The sequence below is a fragment of the Trichosurus vulpecula genome, chromosome 5, assembly GCF_011100635.1.
Source record: "Trichosurus vulpecula isolate mTriVul1 chromosome 5, mTriVul1.pri, whole genome shotgun sequence".
NCBI classification, from domain to species: Eukaryota; Metazoa; Chordata; class Mammalia; order Diprotodontia; family Phalangeridae; genus Trichosurus; species Trichosurus vulpecula.
In genome coordinates, this window is record NC_050577.1 from 283,286,734 (window position 1) to 283,294,544 (window position 7,811).

The 7,811-nt window shown below is 48.6% G+C and overlaps 1 pseudogene; it reads left to right on the forward strand.

Annotated features, from left to right (window-relative positions):
- The first annotated feature begins 7,050 nt into the window (after positions 1–7,050).
- Positions 7,051–7,386, forward strand: LOC118852310 (annotated as a pseudogene).
- The last annotated feature ends 425 nt before the right edge of the window (positions 7,387–7,811 follow it).

Sequence of the window (7,811 nt, forward strand, 5' to 3'; positions counted from 1 at the left end):
CCGGCTGGATGGCCTTTGGCCGTGGTGGACATAAAGGACTGCTTTTTCTCCATTCCCCTCCACCCGAAAGACACCCCCAAGTTTGCGTTCTCTCTGCCATCTACTAATGTTTCTCGTCCCCACAGGCGGTTCGAGTTCAAGGTTCTCCCGCAGGGAATGGCCAACAGCCCTACGCTGTGCCAGAGACATGTGGACGGGGTGCTGGAACCGGTCCGTCGGGACCACCCTTCAGCTCTCCTTCTTCATTATATGGATGATATCCTGGTGGCGGCGCCTACTCAGCAATTGTTGGACCCTTGCTTGAGAGATGTTCGGAGGACGCTACACCGTGCGGGCCTGTTCCTGGATCCTGAGAAGGTCCAACTTACGGTCCCGGCTAAGTATCTTGGCTCGGTGGTGGGGGAGACCTCCGTGCGGCGCCCCTTTCCTGTGCTACAGGAGGCGCGCTGCAAGACTCTTAATGATTTTCAAAAACTTGTGGGCTCGGTGCAGTGGGTCCGCTCTTATCTTCCTATTCCCCCCGGGGATATGCAACCCCTTTATGACCTTCTCAGAGGACCCACGGACCTTAAATCTCCTCGAGCTTGGACCCCTGCAGCCCGCGATGCACTGCATCGCATCATTGCTCGAGCCACGTCCGCGCTGACACGATATGAGCCAAATAAGACAGTTTATTTTAGGCCCCTGCAAGACGGCCTATTACCATGGGGTGCCTTGTATCAGGCCCATGGAGTAATTGAGTGGATCTATGTTTCAGGCGCGGCCTCCTCGCTGGAGGGGCGCTTGGACGCTTTGGCTCGCCTTGTAATAGCAGCCCGGCGTCGCTGCCTAGCGTTGCTAGGCTGTGTGCCCACCCTGGACGCACCGTACCTTGTTCCCGTCCTTCCTGAACTGATGCAGGCGTCCTGGGCGTGGGCGGTGACACTGCTTGACGTCCCGGTGGGCGGCGGCCCTTTGCCCAAACTCTTGGAGACCATCCCCCTTTTCCCCATCTCCCTCGCCCCGTCCCCGGTGAGCCCGCAACCGGTACAGGGGCCCCAGATTTTTACCGATGCTTCTAAGGACCACAGAGTGGCGCTGTATATCCCCCATTTGCAACAGTGCTTGCGACTGCGCTCTCCATATCCCTCGGTGCAGCCCAGTGAGTTGTGGGCGATCCTTCAGGCGCTCCAGTTGTTCCCTGATACGCCTATTAATGTGATTTCAGATAGCAAATATGCCGTGGAGCTTGTTTCTGGCCTCCCAGACTCCTTTATTTCTCCCGGTGTACCGCTCCACCCACTCTTTTCACAGGTCCAACAGGCTCTGCAGACTCGTTCGGCCCGCGTTTACCTCCTCCATGTCCACTCTCACCGGACGACCGCGGGCCCCATCTATTCGGGGAATGCTGTTGTGGACGCCGCCCTCCGGTCGCCGCCTGAGACTTTCCTTGCTGTCGCGGATGAGGTTTCCGAAGATCCGGCCCAATTGGCCCATTCCCGTTGGCACCTCTCCGCCCGATCTCTCCGTCATCTGTACGGAATATCTCGACAGCAGGCCAGAGACATTGTCAAAGCTTGTGCCTCTTGCGCCCCCTTTCAGCCCCGCATCCCGGAAAGAGCTCGCAACCCCAGAGGGGACAGTTCTAACGCTCTCTGGCAGATGGACATGACGCACATTGGCTCCCGGGTTCTCCACGTCTCAGTGGACACGTTTTCGGGATTTGTCAGCGCCTCCTTTCAGCCTGGGGAGATGGCTCGCTGTGTTATTGCTCACCTCTACCAGGCGTTCGCACACATCGGCGTTCCTACGGAGATCAAGACGGACAATGGCCCTGCCTATGTCGCAAAGGCCTTCGAGGACTTCTGCCGTGAGTTCGGCATCCTACATACCACGGGCATCGCTTATAATCCGCAGGGACAGGCGGTGGTCGAGCGCACCAACCGCAGCCTGAAGGATTGTTTTACTAAAGTGTTCGGCAAACTCCCTCGTCGACCGTCGACCCCAGACCTCGCCCGCGTGCTCTTCGCCCTAAACTTTTTGTCTGTTCGCGCAGACGGGACGACACCGGCGGCCCGTTTTTACGCCGGTCTCGTCGGACACTCAGACCCCACCTCCATACTTCCGCCTCCGGTTCGCGCCCGGGAGGGGTCTTCAGTTCTTTGGACAGGGCCCCCAGGCCGGGGACGGGCCCTTTTGGGTCCCTCTCCGTCAGGTTCGGGACGTCCTCGTCAGGACGGACCCTAGTGACTCTGAAGAGGTAGAGCAGCCCTGACTAATTCCTTTTCTTTCCTTTTTCAGCCATGTGCCCGACACCTGGACTTCGCCTGCTCTGGGGGTTCCTCATCGTTCACCGGGAGCGGCGGTTCTCTCTTGGGAGAAAGAGGGAGAAAATTGGACCTTGACTCCTCAGACTGTTCCCCCCCAGGACTTTTGCGTCCAACCCCCTTTCTTCTGGCTCCTCATCAACGCATAATGTTACCTCTCCCCTTGCTGGAATGGCTCCTTTGCGCCGACTGCGGTGGTGGTCCGCGCCCCCGAATTCGTCCCCATCCCTCTGTCCTCTCAGAATCCGGCTGCGCCCCCCCCCGTTCCCCGTTACCGCCAGGGAGGAGAAAACAGCGTAAGCCGCGGGCGGTGGGGGTGATTCTCCTCGTGGTGGGACTCCTTATCAGCTTAGTGGCTTCTCTCGCCTCCCTTGGCCTTACCGCGACGGCCATGGCTGGCTCTGCGGTCACGGCCGAGGCCCTCAACAACGCCACCGCCCAGACAGCGCAGGCCCTGCAGACTGTAGAGACATCCCTCCTCCATCTTCGGGGAGGACTGCTCACCCTGAACACGCGCCTCGATCTGGTCGTGGAGCGGTTGGACTCCTTTGTAGATCACTCTTGTCGTCGTCGCGTGGGCGAAGGCCTCTGTGTGACGAATGCCCCTTATTCTAACTCCTCTATCGTGGCCGAGCTCAGCCGCAACCTTTCCCGGGCCCTGACCGGGACCTGGGATGAGGATTTTTGGGACACGCTGCACAACCTTCGGCGGGAGTACCAGGCCATCAATGGCACTAGGGTCTCCCCATGGGTCCCGCCCAACCTCTCCTCCTGGTGGCCTTCTTGGCTTTCAGGTCCGTGGTTCTCCTGGTGGCCCTACCTGGCTGCTGCGGCGGCCTTCCTCGCCCTGCTTATTGCGGTCCGCGTTCTTTGCGCCCGCATCTCCCTGCTTTCTCGCCGCCAGCGGGTTGGTTACCGCGCCCTGCGGGCCGTAGGTGTGGGGGAGGACCCCTCAGGTTGGTTGGATCTTGATTCCGCTTTGTGAGCACTGCCCTATGTTTCCCCTTCTTCCTTTTAATTTTAGTTTAAGGGGTGAATTGTTGGGATTTGGGTGGGGGTGGGACGCCGCTTGGGGCTGGGTGGAGGGTGGGGCAGGGACTACAGCTTTCCGGGTATAACGCTTTTCCGGGTATATCGCTGGGCGGTGCCGGCTTAGGATGAAGCCCGTCCATATAAGGCAATGTTATAGCTCTCGCCACTGGATTGGCTGCAATAGGTTATATAATGTACGGGGATAGGGGAAGAGAGCAGAGTCGAGCAGTCGCCGTGGAAGATGTACCAATAAAGACCGTGAGCGAGATCCTCTGGCGTTCTGTCTGGTGAATTCCGGTCTGGGTGGAGGCCAGGCCGGCCGGTGACGACCGAAGGCTCGGTGTATGAGCAGAAGAGGTCCCCCGGGGAGGACTGCCCGCGACCCCCGGCCCAGGAAGAGGCCTAGGGGGAACGCGGCAGGATGCAGCAAAAGCAGTTCTTAGGGGAAGTTTTATATCTCTAAATGCTTACATGAATAAAATAGGGGGAAAGGAGATCAGTGATTTGGGCATACAACTGAAAAAGCTAGAAAAAGAACAAATTGAAAAGCCCCAATTAAATACCAAATTAGAAATACTGAAAATCAAAGGACAGATTAATAAAATTGAAATCTAGAAAACTATTGAATTAATAAATAAAACAAAGAGATGGTTTTATGAAAAAACCAATAAAATTGATAAACCTTTGGTCAACTCGATTAAAAAAAAGAAGAAAATCAAATTACCTGTATCAAAAATGAAAAGGGTGAGTTCACCTCTAATGAAGAGGAAATCAAAACAATAATTAGGAATTATTTTGCCCAATTATATGGCCATAAATTTGACAACCTTAGAGATATGGATGAATATCTACAAAAACATACATTGCCCAGGTTAACAGAAAAGGAAGTAAAATTTCTAAATAACCCCATCTCAGAAAAAGAAATTGAGTAAGCCATCAATGAACTCCCTACCAAAAAAATATTTTACTGAGCAGGATAAAATAATAACAAAATTCATCTGGAAGAACAAGAGATCTAGAATATCTAGGTTATTAATGAAAAGAAATGCTAGAGAAGGTGGCCTAGCCATACCAGATATTAAACTGTACTATAGAGCAACAGTCATCAAAACTACCTGGTACTGGCTAAGAAACAGATTTGTGGATCAGTGGAATAGGATAGGTACACAAGATGGAGAAGTCAATGACTACAGCAATCTACTCTTTGATAAACCCAAAGAGGCCAGCTTCTGGGCTAAGAATTCACTATTTCACAAAAACTGCTGGGAAAATTGGAAAATGGTAGGGCAGAAACTGGGCATAGACCAATATCTTACACCATATACCAAAATAAAGTCAAAATGGGTTCATGATTTAGGAATAAGGGCTGAAACTATAAGCAATTTGGGAGAGCAAGGAATAGTTTGCCTGTCAGATTGATGGAAAAGAAAAGAATTCATGACCCAACAAGAGACAGCAACCATTACAAAATGCAAGATGGATAATTTTGATTATGTTAAATTGAAATGTTTTGTACAAAAAATGCCAATGCAACAAAGATTAGGAGGGAGGCAGAAAATTGGGAGAAAATCTTTACAACTAGTGTCACTGATAAAGGCCTCATTTTCAAAATATACAGGGAACTGAACCAAATATATAGGAATACAAGTCATTCCCCATTTGAGAAGTGGTCAAAGGATATGAACAGACAGTTTTCAGAGGAAGAAATTAAAGATGTCTATAGGCATATCAAAAAATGCTCGAAATCACTACTGATTAGAGAAATTCAAATCAAAACAACTCTTAGATACCATATCTCTCCTGTCAGATTGGCTAAAATAACAAAACAGGAAAATGATAAATGCTGGAGAGGATGTGGGAAAATTGGAACATTGTTACATTGCTGGTGGAGTTGTGAAATGATCCAGGCATTTTGGAGAGCAATTTGGAACTATGCCCAAGGGGCTATAAAAATGTTCATACCCTCTGACCCAGCAATACCACTCCTAGGGTTGTATCCCAAAGAGATCACACAAGCAGGAAAAGGACCCATATGTACAAAAATATTTATAGCGACTCTTTTTGTGGTAGCTAAGAATTGGAAATCAAAGGGATGCCCATCAATTGGGGAATGGCTGAACAAGCTGTGATATATGAAGGTAATGGAATACTACTGTGCTATAAGAAATGGGGATGATACGGACTTCATAACAACTTGGAAAAACCTACACTACATAATGCTGAGTGAGCGAAGCAGAGCCAGGAGAACATTATATACAACCACAGATATACGGATTCTGTGATGACTTTGCTCTTCTCAGCAACACAATATGCAAAGACAGCTCCAAAGAACTCACGATGGAGAGTGCTATCTACATCCAGAGAAAGAACTATGAAGTAGGAATCCAGATCAAGGCACACTTCATGCTCGCCTTTTTCTCCCTCCCTTTTTTTCTCTCTTTTGTATTTGTTGTTGGGTTGTGGGTTTTTTTTTTTTTTGGTTCTGTTTCTTCTTTCTCATGATTCATTCCATTGGTCATAACTCTTCTCCACAACTTGACTAGTGTGTAAATTAATTTAATGCGAAGTTATACATGGAAGTTATATGGGATTCCATGCCATCTTGGGGAGGGAGCGGGGGAGGGAGGGAAGAAAATCTGGAACTCAAAATTACGTAGAACCGTGTGTTGCAAACTAAGAAGAAAAAGAAAAAATATATAAAAAAAAGAAAAGAGACATTGTCAAAGGAGAAAATAGGATAAATGTGGGTGTGATTGGATGGAAGGAAATATAGTTAGTTTTTCACAGAATGACTATTATGTAAGTGTTTTGTGTGACTACGCATGTATAATCCATAGTGAATGACGGTGGGTTTGAAGGTGTGTGGGATGGATTTTACGAATGCAAAAATTAACAACAGAGGCGTCTCAAGGTGAAAGTAGAAAGGAAAATTTATTACGAACCCGGGAAAGGGCCACTCGGACACCGAAGGTCTCTCAGTGTCAGAGCGCACTGGACACAGAAAATTGGGGTGTTTATATAGGTCCCTAACCGCAATTCCCCCTCCCAACCTCCTTCCTCTCAGCTTGCAGACGTAAGCTTTGAGGGTACAATCTAGACGCGATAAATCTACCCAGGGGCAAACAGTATAGTTATTTTTACAAGCAGGCCACAGTCATAAACTTCCCACCATCCTTGCTTCATTCTACTATCAATCTCAAGGTAGTAAATCTGTCTTAAATGACAATGACGATTAAACAAACAGTTCGGTTATCGGTGACAGGCAGGAATTAGTTGTTAGTTACCTAATCTTGCACATCTATATTGCACCTGGCTTTTCGGCTTTCCATCCATTCTTCCCCAAACAGAGGTTCTCTTATCTTGGGGTCAATGTACAGGGGGTGAGTATCCTGTATCTTATCCTTATCCTCAGAGAATTTTATGGTTGCTGACTTATTCACCTCAACCCTTCTTTCTTTCAGGCCTCTCGCCATTAGGTAAATACACAGGACCTGTTCTTAACCTCGGGAGGCCTTACGGTCACTAGCTAGGCTTGTGGAGGGGAAAATATCTAAGTAGAGAAATGGGACTCACTATCCTACTTATTTCTATTTATTTAATTTGTTCCCTTTTATGAGAGGTCTTCACTCGTCCCACACAAAGGGGAAAGGGGAGATAATTTGGAACTAAAAGTTTTAACAAACAAATGTTTAAAAATTGTCTTTAGCTCTCCGCATTGCCATGGCTGCCAGGGGCGCAGGGCCGGCCAGCGAGAGCTTGCGCTATGCCGAGTACGCGCCCCCGGCCGCCAAACGGCCAGAGTCCGACTTCGACCAGGGACTGGCCAGGACACTGATAGCGGTGGGGCTAGGGGTGGCAGCCTTTGCATTTGCAGGTCGCTATACATTTCAAATCTGGAAGCCTCTGGAACAAGTAATCACAGAAATTGCAAAGAAGGTTCAACCTCCTGTGGATCTCCTTATTTAGCAACCAAAATAAATGAAGCAAAAGACTTGCTGGAATCCAGCACCAGACAGTGATGCTCAAGGACTGCTGTAATGGGGAGTGGAGCTTTCAAAAATGTAATAAAGTTCTGCAAAGTGAAAAAAAAAATTGTCTTTACATGCAACTGGGAAGTAAGATATACAGGCAATGAGGTATAGAAATCTATCTTGCCCTACAAGAATATAAGGGGAAATGGGATAAAAGGGGGTGTGATAGAAGGGAGGGCAGACTGGGGGAAAGGGTAATCAGAATGCATGCCATATTTGGGTGGGGGGAGGGGAGATGTGGAAAGAAAAATTGGAACTCAACATCTTGTGGAAATGAATGTTGAAAACTAAAACTAAATAAATTAATAAGAAAAAAAGAAAAAAAAGACTAGCTAGTTGACTATTTCTAGTAGAATAAACTCATTGATTAAAGAAACCATTCTTCCATGAAGCATGTACCCAAAGATTTCAATATATAAAAATTACTAAGCAATTTTTTGTA